General features: G+C 36.7%; 1 pseudogene; it reads right to left on the bottom strand.

The window, feature by feature from the left end:
• Window positions 1-9,281: 9,281 nt before the first annotated feature.
• LOC132313213 (cytosolic sulfotransferase 5-like) lies at window positions 9,282-10,646 on the bottom strand (annotated as a pseudogene).
• Window positions 10,647-16,756: the final 6,110 nt, after the last annotated feature.

Here is a 16,756-nt window from a genome sequence, read left to right as displayed (position 1 = left end):
AGGATGTGTGAAACTTGTTTCCCTGGATCATTGCCAACTTAAATGTTTCGATTGCCGTGGTAGGGTGGCAATCTGCTATCTCCGAGGTTTCCATGTTAAACCTGGATAAGAAATCTTGCAGAGTTTTTCATTTCCTTTGCCTTATGGTGAAAAGGCTGGTGATACTTTTCTTCTGCTTCTTATTTCCGCAATACTGGGCTAAGAACATAGTGCACAAGGTCTCATAATCAGGGATAGACTTGTGTGGCCTATTCCTGAACCATTCTAACACTGCTCCGGTTAAACTGGTAGGAAAAACCTTACACATCCACGGATCGTTATGATCGTCCAGTGCCATCTTTTGCGCATAATGATCGAGATGCCGAGAGGGGTCTCCTGCTCCATCGAACTGGGTGAAGGATGGCATTGTGAACTTCTTTGGTCTCTCCACAAGGTACACATCGTCAGTAAAGGGGGTTTTGACCAAGGAGTTCTTGTGCTCTCTAGCCATCTCGGCTGGTGTCTGAACTCTTAATAGCTTCTTTTCGTCGAAGGCATCTTGTACGCGTGCGCCATCTGGAACGCCATTGGACCATACCATAAGCCTATGGCTGGACTCGGCCTGTTCGTCTTGTGTGCGGCACGGGAGATTATCCGAAGCAACCGCCTCGGACCTCGTCCCTTGCTTTTGCTGAACCTCATTAGGTCGAGCCCCGTTGGGTGGAGTCTCGTTGGCCGAAGGCTCGTGAACTGGAGGTAAATTCTGGGTGGGGGGTGGTGCTGCAGCATCGCCTGGTGGTGGTTGTGGCGTTAGCCTGGCCATTGCGGTGTGCAGCGTATGAGTCTGCTGCTGAAGCGCAGCTATCTGGGCGACACTCGTATCGTTTGCTTGCCGGAGTGTCTCAAATTGGTGCAAGAACTCCTCTCGCATCTTTTGCATCAATTCTATCTGTTGGTTCATTGCTGACTCTCCGTTTGACATTCCAGATACGACTAAGGATTTGATTTGAAGAACAAGTGGGAGTATATTTTTATACGATTCCCACAGACGGCGCCAAAGTGTAGGTGCAAAATTTCGCTCAACCAATAATAATTGAGAAAAATAAAACAACTCACTCAAAAAACAATAAGAATAAATAAGAACAATGTATAGAGAAACGTATAATTGCTTGATCCCTTTATTGGAGGTCTAAGCCTCTATTTATATATAAAAGATTGTAAAATTATGGTAGACTCGTGTTGCTTGCCCTCCAATTCTTTCTATATAAACATTCTTTACTAATAGAGTTCTTTCCATTGTCTAATTTTCCATACATAGAACTTGCCTTGTACAGAACTTCCTATCTCTGAATTTTCCTTCTACGGTAAATCCTTCAACTGGTAGGACGTGTGCATTCTTGAATAACTGGGCTGAACATACTTTGATCCGGCTGAGCTTGAGTAACAGACCGGATGTTAAATATTAACAAGTTGGGCTGATGACCTCTTGATTCGGCCTTGATGGAGGTTGGAGGACAAATAACAATGGTCTTGGGTTATAAATACCCTCAATTTGGGCTTGAGCATGATGGGCCTTATATGTCCTTGGAATGTAGATATGTGTAGTGATGACGTGTGCGTTTTTTATTGGAGGGAGTTTTTTTCCCTCCACACACCCAAACAAGAAAAAAAAAGAAAAAAAAATGGTAGTAAAATCTCTAATAATAGATAAAGTATTTTTGTAACCAACAAGAACAGCAAAATTGTGAATACTTCATCCATCCCAAAATAGAGATTCTCAAATTAGACATCTATTTTGAAATTGAGAGGGAGTATAATGCAATATAGTACATAATACATGTGAAAGCTTTGCTGTAAAGCTAGGTTAAAAGATGGTTTATGTTAACAATAATAAATTGTATTACGCAGTGAGTAAAGTGGCTGGTGAGTCTGATGTATCTTCTGAATTCTAAAAGTGGCTAGGCAAGCTGGGCATGAACTTTTTCCATGTTCCCATTCCACTGAGAAAACAAAAAAGAAAGTGAGAGAAAGTATTTTCTGTTCCCATCTGCAAAAGTATCAAACCCATGCATGCTTCCTTCTTGTTTCCGTAAAGATATGTTCAAATTTTTTGCCGAAAGACACGTACACAAACACAAGGGTCATTTTCATTCTTTAGGCTCTTCGCTCTTTGCTTGTCCACTTCTCTCTTTTTTCCAAATCTGATTTGAACTTAACGGTCAGAGTTTCTCAGGTCGTCCCCCCACTTGCCAATGGGACCCATTTGCAGATCCGGCCACTGCTCTGTCTTTACTGGAGTAATTTGCAGTGAAGAACAAATGGAAGTAATGCTTATTTATTTATTTTTTATAATTAGGAGTAATTAATGGAGTAATTATAAAATCAAATAGCTAATGGATGTCAATTGATACATCACAACAAATACAGAAGAAAGACATTTGAAGAGAAAAATTGAATACAGATTGGATTCATGATATTGTTGATTGTTTATATTAATTTAACTTCTCTTTTCATGTTTGTCAAACAAATTTTGTTTTATATATGCCAAATTTTTACAAAATAGATACACACACATACATATATATATATATTGATATCTATTCCTACCCAAAAAAAAAGAGAGAAAAAAAGAAAGAAAAACTAATTAAGCACAAAAGGACCACGGTCCTTATGAGCAGGCTCAATAAGTCAGGCCAAAGACGTACCTCCAGGATAAGGAATAGACACTTGCTCATCAAATGAGCTACTTGATTGCACTGAATTCTATTTATATATGAGTTCCTATATATTTATATATATAGGACTTCATTAAGTTAATCAGTGTATCAACTAGAATCATCTTTGTTTATGAGACTTAAAAGAGAGTGATGAAGCAGAGTTTTCAGTTTTGTGTAATAATATACTACGTACTATATTAAGAGCAAGCTGCTCATGAGTCGCTATCTGATTTTAATTAAAAGAGCCTAGTGTCACAAGGATATCATTATGAATTTAATTGCCTTAATTCTATAAATTACAGTTGACATTTTCCTTATTGATAAGAGAATTCACTTCTTCTGTCAAGTGATTGGACAGGTTCATCTCTAGCCCTTGGCTTGTTGGAATACCTAGGCGTAGGTGTAAATAATTCGTTTAACTTAAAAAAAATTAAAAAAATAAATATAAATCACTTAAACTAAAAGAACAATTAATAAGATTAATTTAGAGAAAAGCTTGTAATGTTCAATGATCTTTATTAGAGTTCTATACCTCTATTTATATATAAAAAGATGGTAGAATTATGGTAGGATTCGCCCTGTTTGTCATTTAATTCATTCCATATATAATTCTTTACCTACAAAGTTCTTTCCTTTGTAATTCCTTCCATGCAAGACTTTTCCCATGCAAAACTTCCTTATATAAAGAATCCAAGGACTTTGATTAATTTGAACTGGACTTGGATTAGGATGTAAATGGGCATGCTTACGAATTTATTACAGGGCAAGAGGTTAATGTTAATAACCTTAGGTCGATGGTAATTTTATTTGGACTTTACCAAGATCGGGCTTTGATGGGGTTTTGGAGGTCAATTGAGATTCTGACTTACTTTAATGAGATTCTTATTGGAGGGGAGATTTTTCCCTGCACATTAGGGTTTGTAGATCTGTTTTTTTTTTTTTTTTTTTGAGATTTTTTAGTTACAAATGATATAAAGAATACCTTTCAAAAATATTTTTTAAAAAATAATATTAAGATTGATTAGGAGAAGTTTGAACCCAAGTATGAGGTTGACTAGATGAATTACCAGCTTGAGTTTCAAAGCCAAATACTTCAATAAATTGCAATCTTATTTATTGTTAAAATTATGAAGTCGCACTATCCAATTCTTGTGAAATTTCCTATGACGGAGACACTTTAATCATAAAATACATGTTAACTCACATCTTACGTGGCTCAGAGATTCCAAATTTTGATTTGGTCTATGGTTCAAAAGAACACTATCAATTATAAGGACCGATCTCATCGGATCGACGATGGTCACAATGTGTGCCGTTGAGGTTATGATAAGATGAAGCATTCTCATACAATATGAGAACTGAGAATTGGTCCCAAGTCCAATGTGATTATAAAAATCATGTCATGTGGCAAAAAAGGGTGTTCACTTAATCTTAAAGTGGTGTTTGGTGGTGGCATTATGTTTGTTTGTGTAAAAAAAAAAAAAAGAACACAAAAATAAGAGATCAGCGTTCCTAACGTGACCACGGTAATAATTTGGCAAACATATTTATGCTTAATAATCGAAGCCTGGATCCGGGTGGTCAGTGGTGGATAGTACACGTAAGTGAAGTCCAGGTGGAAGTGGGTCCAAGGTTTTTAAATGATAACAGAAAAAGGAGAGAATCCCAAAGTGGCATGTTGCCCTAATTATTTTAGGGTTTTTGAGTGACCATTAAGCTTACTGGCATTATACCCCATCATCTTCCCTCCTTTTCTCTAATTTATTTATCCTTTTTCTTTACTTTTCAATGCTGGCCTTGAAAAAGTTGGGTAGCTTCCATGCCCTACAAAGATGTTCTAAGTTTCTTAGGGTTCTTTTGTAGGACCTGTCTATACAGATATTTTATATATACTCTCTACTTACCAGGTCACATAATTTTGCTTATGTGACCATGTCCCACATAATCGGTGCAGCCACCAGCAACCAGCTAATGGGTTCGACCCAACTGTTTGATTTGATCAGAATATGAATCAAAAACAACACTTGTAGGGACCTCCTTCACGTGTCAACCTATTAACGAACACTCATCCCAAAAAAGAAATATATATATATATATATAAGACTATGAATAATATGGTTGACATGTATAGTCGATCCCACGTATGTATAATTTAGGATCCCATCAGAGTAGGTGTTGCAACTGCCACATTTTGTGTATAATATTTATCGCACGTAATGGTGAGTGTGTGTATGTGTGTCTTGATTTGTGGCGTGTAATAATGAACATAGCGGGATGATAGGCACATGGGGGTCAATTGGTCCATCCACTCATGTACGTGGTAGATAGATCTACATCTTCCATCTATTTCTTATCCTTAATTTAGTACCTGAAACAATGTGGGGGTAGAGATTGTCTCATTATCATTTTCATCTTCTCAAATCCCACCCACTGCCCTTTCCCTTTAATGCCCCTACATTGGGGGTAAGTAATGAGATATTTGCACAAATTCAACCTTAATTGTTGGGTTGACACTTGACAAGGATATTCGCAATAACATTAATCGTATTGGTTTCTCAATCAATTCAAAATATAAAAAATCAACATATTGCGATATTTCACATAGCAGGTGGAGTCCCAACTATCCATATGCGACACCGAATAATTAATTATCACAAATATTGAATCGTATCTCACATAACAGTGGAGCTTCCACTATCTATAAGACACACTTGAGGTATCTAAAAATTTGAAAAATATCTTATATAATATGTGGAGTCTCGTTATTTATGTGAGCCGCCGATTAGTTAAGAATTACAAATTCTTGAATTTTTCGTTAATAAATGACATCAAGTAGATTCACATGAAATCCGTTTATCAATTTCCATTTTTTGAATTTAATTTGCATTCTCAAGTTGAGCAAAATTAAGCATATGATTAGTGATAATTATGAGACAAGAGTCAAAACTAGGGTTTTAAAAGGTATTGTAATGGAACAAAGTAGATAGAGGAATGGAAAGTGAGAGAATAAGTAGGGGACATGTTGGCTTGATTAGCGGAGGAGGTTATGTGGGTTGATGTTGTTGTCCACCTAAAAATAAGACGCAGTAAGTGGGTCGGTCTTATTGCGTGCAAAAGAGTTTAAGCAGTTTCTATGGAAATTTTTTGACCATCTGTCTCCCATTACAAATCCATGCAGAGATACACCTTTTCATCACCATATATATATATATATGACCTCAATTTTGGGGTTGAGACTTGAGGCTGTCTTCCATATATTGCCAGTTTAATCCGTTAATAAACCTCGTTAATCAAAAGCTGTCTTCCATTAAATCAGTTAATAAACCTCATTAATCAAAAACCTGGACCACATGTCACATGTGTATTGTAGACAAGTGGGTCCGGTTTACTATATTTGGTGCCAACCCTACATGATACGACCCATCAACTAATATTTTATACAGCTGCATACTAGGACAATAAGCCCATACAACATTTTTGTTTTGTTTTGTTCTTTTTTTTTATTTTTTTTTTATTTTTCCCCTTCTCTTATTAAAAACATTCACACAACAATTAATTCTTATTCTTTTTATTTATTTATTTATTGTCATTCGCAATAACAATTAATTCTTACTTCAAGAGAACCCAAAAACGAATTTTTTTATTTCTAAAAAGCAGAACCAACTATTATAAGTTATATGTTATAACACAATAAGTTCAATTTCTTATGATGGGGGACAATAGAGCATGGGTTGCCCCTGTATCATCAGTATGCTGGCAAACAAAGAGCACATATAAGAAGAAGAGATTTTGGGTTTAGGCAAAACACATGGTCGGTGCATTTGTTTGAACAAGGGCTTTCTATTTGTTATTATTATTATTTTTTTAAAAAACTATTATATAAGTTTATAACTATTTTTTAACTTTGCTTTTGGGTAAATTTAAATCACACACAACCCTCATGCTCTAATTTGAAGAGGTGGAGGACATGCCAATTTTAGTGATTATGAAAATAGAGATAGAACAAAGATTGAATTTCATAATAAAAATTTAGGAATGTTTTTGGCCTTTACTAAAACTATTGCAAGGAAATGAACCAAACAAAATCTCCTACTCTCTCTTGGACGATTTGGCTTTCTCTATTTCAGTTGGATACTGTCCTTGTGATAGTATATATATATATATATATATATATATATATATATATATATATATATATATATGTATGTATTTTACTTATTTTAATAATTTATCGGTACAACTTTTCTCTCCTCCGTTTGTTTTGATATTCTTTTTAGAAAATATATATTTTTTTTAGGTAAAATATTATTTTATTTTTACTTTGTCGGGTTGGCAAAAATCTACGTTGAGATTAAAGTCGAGTCCGTGGGACGGAGCATGTAAAATAACTTGTCGAAAATTGATGAATAAGTTATTTTTGTTAAATTTTAATATTTTTTTTCTTCGTAAATATTTTACTACAACTAAATACCATAAAAAAAAATATTTTACATCCAAACAAAGGGAGTCTTAAATCTTGGTTGATTGACAAAATAAAGTTACAAATCCCAGCCTGGTTCTGTTGGTGGAACTCATAACCTAGCCCTCAGTTTGTACGGCCCATTTAGCCCGGCCAATTTTGCCTTGCACATGCGTTTCTTAAATTACCCATTTGATGGTTAGGGCCTAGTTGATTTTGGGTTAAATTTGGCCCAGGCCTATATCGCCTTCCTCACAACAACCCTGCGCAAAAAATAAAGTTTGGGGTCAGCTTATTAAAGCCCAATTTATGTTTCGTTGTTGTTTAATGGCTTCAGAAACGCTGGGCCATTCTTAGTGATAACATGTTATGCTACAGCACCATGTATCCTTGTGGATAGGGATGGCAACCGGAGGGGGTGGGGCGGGATTCCATTCCCCATTTCCATCCCGATACATTTTTCATTCCCCATCCCCGCTTAAAATTTTGCCACAATCCCCATACCCGCCCCCGCCCCCGACACCTTATCCCTGTCCCCGCCCCGCCCCCGGCCTCATAATTTTTTTTAATTGAAAAAAACATATTTTTTTTTTCTTATTTTCATATATATAATAAATCTAATTTAGTAATAAATTATTATATATAAGGGTATATTAGTAACTTCACATCTAATTGGGGCGTGGCGGGGAGGGTTTACCCCCGCCCCCGGTGGGGATTGATAAATTACCCCCATCCCCATTCTCGTTTAGCTAAAAGGATCCCCATCCCCGCTATAAAAGGAGCGGGGCTGGGCGGGGCTCTGGCGGGGATGGAGAATTTGCCATCCCTACTTGTGGATACATCTAACTTGATCTTTAAAACATTAAAGGCTAGTTTGGTAGGTGGGGATGGAATAAAATAAAGTAAAATAAAATACTTTTAATCCCATTCTTTTTTTTGAAAAGTAATTTTAAAGATGAAATGTCCATTCTTAACCTTTCACGGAAAATAGCCATTCTATCAAAATAATTTCACTTTCCAAATAGAGGAATGGGCATTCCATTTTCCACTTAAAAAAATACGGAGTAAAAATAAAATTAAAAATCATTTTACTTGAAGGATGTAATTGCTAATACACTTTTCTCAAACAACTAGATTAAAAAAAAGTCAATTTTTTTTTAATATTCCCTCCTCAATTTTTAAATATACATCAAAAATATATATTTACGCATATATATACATATATTTATTTATTTGGTTTCCAAATATATAGATTAATTTTCCTTTTCAAGTCATGCATAACTAAACGAGAGAATGAGAATGGTCATTTATTCTCTGGTTCATTTAATTCCTACCTTATTTCATTCCTTCGTACCACACTAGTCCACTAGTCTGGAAGGAAGAAAGGAAAAATAAAAAATACAACAAACCATGTACCATTATGGTTATGGACATGGGAGGTAAGTCTGCATAATAAGCCATTCAGAATAATAAATGCTGAATGATTTATCAATGTGTAATTTATTTGAATTTTAGAGGAGGACAAATGTAATTTAATATTTTCGTAAATTAGCTTTGTGCATACGACTGCCCTTTGATCATTATTTTGAAAAGGTTGATTGGATTTTTCTCTCGAAAGCCAAGAACAAGAAAATATGGACTTGTGGAATCATTACAGAAACAATAATCTGTGGGTTTTGCAACTATATATATGAAAATGTTGTACCATCTGAATATTGTGATTTTGCCCCTTATAATGTCGTACTTCCTTTTATCCTCTTGTGACAAATTAATGCATGAAACTAATTAAAAGTATTAATTTGACTAAAAGGACTATCACCAGGTCCTGCAAGTGCAATTCAAGCTAATTCATGCGAAATAAAGAAGGCAGAAAAACAGGTTTATGGGAAAGAAATCTAAATTTGCACTTGAATTGGTAATCAGAATTACACAGCCTTAATGAAATAAGTACAAATAATTACTTTCTCTGTCCCAAAATAAATATTTTTTTTTGAAAATGAAATTTGTACTTAAATTGGTAATCAGAATTACACAACCTCAATGAAATAAGCACAAATAATTACTACCTCAAGACCTTCATATTTAAGTACGGCTTTTAACCACACACAAAGAAGGGCCTGTATGAGTGGCATCAAAGACACAAGAAGACATCTATTTTGGAACAGAGGAATACTCTCTCTCAAATTACAAAGCAAGTACTTTTTATTTATTTATTTATTTTAAACAAAGCAACAAGAACAGGAAGAAACAACAAAGCAGAAAAACACGAACAGGGCGTGGGTAACTCCATTGCCAGACACTGCAAGGACATTGACCCGGCCATTGCTTTTATTCAAACACACCTACACTCGAAATTAAGGGCTACAATAAACTTTATTTACCTAAATATCCTTGGATGGAAAATAAAGCCAAATCCAAGACCGATTTGATGCTCCAAACACCACATAAGATTTAAATGTCAAGTTGAAGGCCAGAGCCTTGTAATTTGACAGCAGCAATTTGATCCAGTCTCTGTTTCATCTCTGGTGTGAAGTAGTTCTTCCAATCCCCAACAGCACCAAGCCTGAAAAAGGCTTTGTTTGGCATGCCAACCCAAGGGTCCACTCCAGTCTTGTTCACCTCCAAGTTCTTAAGCCTCTCCAAGCTGCACCTCCACAACACCTAATCAATCTCTTCCTCCTTCACAAATGGCCTTCCAATAAAAGCGGCAAGTTTCCTGAGCTGCACTTTTGGCTCTCTTTTAAGATCTTCATACCTCAAGAACAAAACCTTATCAGGCATTTTCAAGCTCTGTTTCCAATACTGCAACACGAGATCAAAGAATGGGCCAGCGGGATGAAGGCCATTACAGAAGTCCTCAAACGCCTTATCAAATGGATATGGCTCTTTTTTGAGAGTGTTGAAAAAGTGCCACATCGACACCAAAGTGTCCATTGGATTCCTTGCAATGAAAACAATCTTACACTTCGACTACTTGATTGAATCTGGTAAGACACTGTAGGCAAGTGGGTGTGAAACAGTCTAGGAGATGGCAAACATGAGAGATCGGGTAGTGGATTTGTGGTGTAAGTTTGGGATTCTATGGTTTGCACATAGAATGCAGGATGGTTTTTCACAAGAGGGTCTTCTTCTTCTTCGTCACATCGCGACGTAATGCAGAAACAAAGAGCTTTGAGCCATGTTGTGCCCGTCTTCATTGGAGAAGCTAATATAACGTCGTCATCGCGTCCTTGGAAGTGTTCATGAAAGGCTTTTGCAGCTACTAAGTGAGTTGGTGCAAACCAGAAACCTTCCCATTGGAAGAGATCCAAGTAATCCCAATAATTTTCTAATTTAGGATGTTGAGCTAATAAGGGTTTTTGGGAATCAGAGATGCGCGTGAGTAGCGACTTTGTATCTTCCATCATTCTACAATTTGGAAAGTAAATAAGATGCCCAAAGAAGTTCATATAACTAGAGTTTTTATGTGAATCCTAGCCGTTGGATTGATTCCGGATGGAGGAGTGAGTAAGTATTGCCAGGCCATGCATAACTCATTGTGAAATTTGGTCCACAAGGTTCCACGAGTACACTTAAATTTGCGCCCAGCTTCATGACCACGACTTTTCTATAAAGTTATGGTCATGATTCATGAAGGTGACGGGTGGGTTGTCAATGTTTTTTTTTTTGGGTAAATATCAACCATTCATCTCCTGCTCCCCAAACACAGATTTTCTATGTTGGGGCCGATATTTTGACATGATAAAATAATTAATTAAAATGATTTTTTATTTTTTATTTGGTTTTAAGGTGAGTACTCTCACACACATTGTACGCCAATTTTTGAAGAAATTCCCAAGGCAAAAAGAGGAGATCTTCTTCATAAACTAAACCATGGTACGAACACTTCTGAGAAATATATGTCTTTTTGAGATAATATATATCTACATTGAAGCAGCACTTCTGGGAAAGGACTATCAAAGTTTTGAACTCCTCCCGATTAGAGAGATTATACCATTGGATTCTTCTACATGGGCACTGCATTATGCAAAGAGACTTTGCCCAGGATCACTTTTTAGGGCCAATTTCACACCCAGAAAACTTAATACCATGAATTCATCATGGGCTCAGCTAGGCCCAAATTATTCTTCTGCATTTGTTTAATGGAAACTTGGACCTAAATCACTTAGAGGCTGAGCCCAAATTATAAAAGCACAAGACATGCAAAATATCCATCCATCGCCATCGCCATCATATTGATTCCAGTCGGTAGGAAAAATTCAACAATTTGGTTCTCAATATGACGTTGTGTTGTGAAATCCCTCATTATACTTTTTCTCTACAATCCATATCACGGGATATGGACTTTCTCATATGTTAAAATAAATTTCTTAAACAATCCCTATCATCAGTGTTGTGTATACAAGGGTAACTTAGAAGAACAAATTCAAGCTACAATTAGATTGGGTTTAGGCAAAAAGAATAAACAAAATTCTCAACTCCAACTTAGTTTGAAACGTGCTTGATTTGGTGCATCAACAACTCAAAACTCCAATTTTAACTGCAATATATATATATGCAATGCATATTAGTTGTTGTGATCAACCCTCTCTCTTTCAGTCTGAGCCATCACCGTCAAATTAAGTACTCCCACTCATAAATTACCAAGTTTTAATTCTAAATAGTAAGAAATCATTTCTTGGTGGTCACACGTGGAGGTATGAAGAAGTATTTTGACTAATAAGAATTACATACATCATATAAACGTCATATTCCAGCTATACCTCTCTTTTGAGGGAATGGTAAAAAGTTCGGCCTTCTTGAGTAACAAAGCACTTATTGAGTAACAAAGCACTTATTTCCTTATTAAGTTTTAATTTTTTAATTTTATTTTGTAACACTCCTATTCTTTAAACCTCTCTACGCTCCGCTTTAATCGGAAATCACTCTATATTTTAACTTTTTGACGATGCTAAAGATTATTACCTCTTATCTTCTGAAAACATATATACAAATGTGTATATATTTTATAATTGTATTTGAATATATAAAATACATATTAACATGTTACAATTAAAAATTAATTAGTGTAGATTTCAAATTAATATTCCACTTCAGAGTCATCCTTCTTAAATGCCTACCAAATACAATTTCAAATAACATATAAAGAGTTATATTTGTTGTAAGATTCAATCAAGTTCTTCATGGAATAACATGTTGGATCTCTTTTTTTAGCAAGGAATTATGTGTTCTATTTTCTAACTTTTAGACATTGTGTTATTAACATTACAATTCAAAATACTATTCTCACTTATTTACTGAAAAAACAATTCAAATTTTGTGCATCAATTTTCAAAAATTAAAATTTAAATGATTGCATGACTCAAAACCCAGAATAAATAATGGTTTTGAAAAGCAAGAATTTGTCCTTACAATGTCCGAGTAGAGTAAAATACAATTTATACATATATTATAAAAGCACTAGAAAGAAATTCAAAAGTTCCATCACCATCGTGCTGATTCTAGCCGTTAGGAAAAATTCAACAAATGAGGCTACTTATTAGCTATTGCTATAACTTATTTTATTTTATTTTGACCAAAAATAAGTCCAGTTCAATGATATTCTACGAGTTAACTATTACTACTAATAAATTAATAATAATAAAAGTTACCAATAATATCATATATGATAGACAGATTGAATCATTTAATCCAAATAAGAGATGGTTAACTAAACGTATTAATCGTGTCGATTTGTTTAAAATTTGAACCGTTTAAGGTCAATTCGAACCCGTTTAACTCTCGTCATGTTCGAGTCGTGTTAGTGGGTCTTGTCAAACTTTGTCACTCTTACCTATCATCACTAATGGGTCTCATTTATCAATTCAATCTTAACTATTGGATACTGTGCTGGGACAGGTTCAGCACAGTATTAAGTGATTGAGATTGCATCATCACTAGTGGGTCTTATTTATCAATTCAATTTCAACCACTGGATATTGTGCTGGACCTTTCTTGTGTTGGAGAGCATCCTTGTCCAGAGGTCCAACACAGTATCTAGTGGTTGAGATTGCATTATTATGGGTTTTATTTATCAATTCAATCTCAACCACTGGATATTGACCGAGAGAGACAATAGTTTAACTCTGGCCAAAATTTGAAACCATTAGTTTAACTCTTCAGGGTATTTAGGGAAATTTGTAATATCATTTTTTTTTTTTTTTAAATTTTATTTAAAATGTTATACATACAGAGTATTTACGTAATTACACAATCAGGACCGGAAAGTGAGGGCAAAATGCTCACATTTAAAAGTAATGTGAGTGAGTTGCTCACTTTACTTTTAACAAAGATCCATCACCATCATAATGATTCCAGTCAATACGAAAAAGTCAAAAAATTCAACAATTGGTTCTCAATATGACTTGTCCGTGGTTTCTTGTGAAATCCTCATTAGATTTTTCTCTATGATCCATATCACAGGATATGGACTTTCTAATTCATTAAAATAAAAATCTTAAACAATCCCTGTCACGAGTGTTACAATGTTGCGGGCCATCCGTCCTTTCGAATGTTACGTATTAAATTTGGATCGGATCATTTTATTTATTAAATAAACAGATTATTAAATTCGGATCACTAATAAATTCTTAGACTGAATATCTCAATTCATATTTATAGGTGCAAAATTCTGCTCAACCAATTACGATTGAGAAAAAATAATACAACACACTCAACTAATAATAAAAATAAACAAGAACAGTGTCTATAGAAGAATTGAATTACTTGCCCCTTTATTGGAAGTCTAGGCCTCTATTTATACACAAAAGTTGGTAAAATTATGGTAGGACTCACGTTGCTTGTCCTCCAATTCTTCCCTTACATGAGTTTCTTTACAAACAGAATTCTTTCCATTGTATGATATTTCCTATGTAGGACTTGCTTTGTATAAAGACTTTCCTTCTGGGTTGACTCATTTGCTTAATAGGACTGAGCTATATTTAATTATACTTGGGCCGGATGTGGTTTGGTGTAAGTGACTTGACTAATGGACCAAAACTTCAATAGCGGTGATGTTGGGCCGATCGATACTCTTGCCTGGCTTTGGAGGCCCAACATAAATGATAATGGGTTAAAGCACAACGTAACTTGGGCTTAATCCGGATGGGCTTCTGAGATTTCTTAAATGCAGATATGTATAATGGTGACGTGTTTCATTCTTATTGGAGGGAAATTTTTCCCTCCACATTTTGCCCCCAATTCCACTTTAATTGGGTTACGGCTCCTAATTAAAGGGGAATTGAAGTCGTGTAGTTGCCATTTTCGCACAAGGCGTTTCCACTTGCGTCTATTGTTATTCTGACTCAAGGGCTTCTTCAAGATTCGCTTTTGTTCTCAGTGTGCTTGTTCTGTCTACTGCATTCTTCATTCTCTCATATCTCCAGGTTAGTTCTTCTTTCCCTTCTTCCAATCTTACATTATGAGTACTTCGACCACTCCTAAGCGTATAGAGATCGTAGATTCTGAGTCCACGCCCTCGTCTTCCCCTAATCTCATTAGGGTTCCCCCTCCTAGGGTTTCGAACTTTCCTAAGCCTGCAAATGACTCGGTTAATCAGCCGGATACTTCCCCAATCCAGGCTGAAACATCCACCTCTGGGTCAGACAATATCTTCACTAAGGAAGAAAGGAATGCAATGTTATCTATTTGTCGTATCCCGTTCTCCATTGAATCCGTAATGGAAGAATTCAAGATTCTCGAGGGGGTAGAAATTGCAGAATACCCCAAAGGCGCTGATTTTTGCGCCGGCGAGGGCGTCGGAGAAGGCGAGTTGCTCCTCTCTGTTGGGCATCTCAACGCTCTTAGGTTCCCCCTTCATCCTTTATATCACTTAGTCTTCAACAAATTGGGGATTGCACCCCTGCAAGTAAACCCTAACTTCCTTCGAGTAATCTCGGCACTCCTCATTCGCCGATGGCTGGAAAGTCTTGACCTGACTCTGGCTGACTTGCTGATTACTTATTCCATTTCTAAGCACGGGATCGAACCTGGTTGTTTCTTTTTCACCCCCCCTTGTACCAAAGGATATGTACAGACCTCCCTACTTCTGAGAATAAGTGGAAAGAAAGGATGATAATTGTTAAAGGGAGATGGGCCGTACCCCAATCGAGTATACTCCCAATCCCCCACAAGTTAGGGAAGTTAGGTATAGAACATCCCCCCTTTCTTCATGAAGATTGTTCTACCTGTTTCCTATGTCGAGTCTTATTCTTTCGATATATTTATGAGTTTCTTGGTGTTTTTTCAGTGACATTTCCTTCTTCGGCTGCCAAGAAGAGGTTTTCCTTCCTTGAAGGGCAGGTTTGGAAAGACCCTCATTCTGTTGAGAACTTGCTTACCTCTGCAAATCTCAAGGCAGTTGCTTCCAGAGCTATAGTCGCTGATCTCATGGACCTCTCACTTCCATCATTTGACAGCTTCCCCATGACTGAGGAAGAAAAACAAAGGGCTGAAGCCTTGAAGAGGAAGGCTGCAGAGAGTGCCCCACTAACTCTATTGCGCTCAAACGAACAGGAGAAGGAGATTGACGAAGTCCCCTTGAACAGAAAGGCGAGGCTGAACTCTTCTTCAACCACGAAACCCAAGAGTGCTTCCTACCTAAAAAGCAAAGCAAAAAAAGCCGAAGAGATTAACCTTGAAGATGAGGTCAGCGCTTACGTCCTCGCTGAGGCTGGGGTACCTTGGACTCCTTCTTTCTCGAGGGCTGACAAGTCCATCCTTCATGTTGGTGATTCTATGATCACTGACCCATCTGCAGTGCTGGTTGTTGCTCGGGGAATGTGGCTCCCCAAGGATGAATAAATTATCAGCAGAATGGGATTGGAACAACTACTCTCATCCGCCCCTGTTCGAGCCATAGAGGTTTGCTCCTTCCTTCTTTTCCATTGTTATAATTATCTCACAAATTTTCTTACATTGTTACTGTCTCTATCTCGATAACGCAGGGCGTGTATCACACTATGGCTCTTTGTGCCACTGCCGAGGCTCAATCTCTCTTCATTCAGAGGCTAGAGAAAGACCTCAGCAATTCTGAGAAGAAGGCATCCCATGCCATTGCAAATGCACAAATTGTATATAAGGCTAGGGATGTTTATAAGAACCGTCTGGCTGCTTCTAATGCAAAAGTGGAATCGATGGAGGCTGAAGTCTAGCGTTTGAATGATGCTCTTAGCACCTACATCATTGCAGGGAGGCAGATGCAAGGTCGTTACTTCAGTTTGGTGCGCTTATCTAGCGCCAAGGCCTTCAGGTCCGGCTTCAACCAAGGCTCAGGGAAAAAACAACAGATCCCGAGGCTTTTGATGCTCATATGGGAGTGTCTTTCCCTTATGATGAGGGTCCGAAGGCTCAGGAATCTGAAGTTCTTTTTGCCGAGATGGTGAAAGCTCATCCTGAGGTCCCTCCAGCTCCAAGTGTCTCCACTCCTGCAACTGGCCCATTAAATCCTCCACCTGCAAGTCCAGCTGTGGTAAATGCTTTTGAATCTGCCCCGTTTGATCCGAAGAGGAAGTAGGATCGAGTAACTTTTTTTCTTTTTTCTTTTGTAATGGAACAACATTGG

The sequence above is a fragment of the Cornus florida genome, unplaced genomic scaffold (assembly GCF_030987335.1).
Source record: "Cornus florida cultivar Cherokee Brave unplaced genomic scaffold, ASM3098733v1 CherokeeBrave_3.0.0_Hap2_Chr06, whole genome shotgun sequence".
Lineage (NCBI taxonomy): Eukaryota > Viridiplantae > Streptophyta > Magnoliopsida > Cornales > Cornaceae > Cornus > Cornus florida.
The sequence above is the reverse complement of the archived record's forward strand: the minus strand, read 5'-3'. Positions and strand labels throughout refer to the sequence as shown.